Here is a 1,243-nt window from a genome sequence, read left to right as displayed (position 1 = left end):
ATATATATATATATATATATATATATATATATATATATATATATCTGTGTGTGTGTGTGTGTTATAGAACTAAAATAATTTATACATCTATACACATATGTATGAATGTATGTATATATGTATGTATATATATACATATATATTTATATGTAAAAATATTCTATAATTATAAACATAATTATAATAAGAGGTCAGCTAATTGCTTCGCCATGTACCGAATTTAGAAATAGGAACTTGATTAATTAATTAATTTTACCCTTCTATTATTAATATTGAAATTATTTATATATAAATGTAGATATCTAAATATATGTGTATATATGTGTGTGTGTGTGTATATATATATATAAATGTAGATATCTAAATATACATATATATGTGTATATATGTGTGTGTATACATGTATATATATATATATATATATATATATACACATATATACACACAAATGCACACAAATGTGTATAATATCATCTTAACATACTTGCTACATTTTCACAAGAAACTGTAATGAAATCTTTTTTCTGTTAAGATTGAAAGAATATGGAGCAAATGTGTGTGTGCATGTATATATATATATATATATATATATATATATATATATATATATACACACATTATATACCATTAATATATATCATTGATTGCTATATGTTTGTAGATGCGTGTTGTACAAACAGAATTGCTATCTGATGAAAGTAACTTTAATATTCCTTACAGACAGAGAAGTTCAACATTAAAACTGAAGGTGATGGTAGCTTACATTTTTTCTTTGTAAACAAGAGTAAAGTTATAAATAGGGAAGTTTATGTATTTATATGTGTACTTGTGTGGGTATATATGTATGTGTGTGTGTGTGTATATGTGTGTGTGTGTGTGTGTGTGTGTGTGTGTTTGTTAATTCACAGTTGCAATGTATTTGTTATTCATATAGATGTGTAGGTTTATACATACACATGAATGTAAAATTTAATACAGTTTCTTACTCGCAAGCTGTAAAAGACCCCCGTATGTACAAGACACATGCACTTTTGAAAACATGTTTTTTGCCTCTGTATATTTGTAACAATATACACACACTCATACACACACAGACACACAACATGCACACACACACATAACATGCACACACACACACATTCACTGATGTGTTCACACCCACATCCACCGACAGTGAAACTGACGACGGAACCAGAAGTGTTACTGAAAGTACAGAGGTGCATCGAGTAAAACCAAAATGAAA

The 1,243-nt window shown here is 27.0% G+C and overlaps 1 protein-coding gene across 13 annotated transcripts in view; it reads right to left on the bottom strand.

The window, feature by feature from the left end:
* LOC106874003 (Kv channel-interacting protein 4) overlaps positions 1-1,243 on the bottom strand; it is a 479,441-nt gene that overhangs the window by 134,588 nt on the left and 343,610 nt on the right. The gene's annotated exons all lie outside the window — the stretch shown is intronic.

The sequence above is a fragment of the Octopus bimaculoides genome, chromosome 18 (genome assembly GCF_001194135.2).
Source record: "Octopus bimaculoides isolate UCB-OBI-ISO-001 chromosome 18, ASM119413v2, whole genome shotgun sequence".
NCBI classification, from domain to species: domain Eukaryota; kingdom Metazoa; phylum Mollusca; class Cephalopoda; order Octopoda; family Octopodidae; genus Octopus; species Octopus bimaculoides.
The sequence above is the reverse complement of the archived record's forward strand: the minus strand, read 5'-3'. Positions and strand labels throughout refer to the sequence as shown.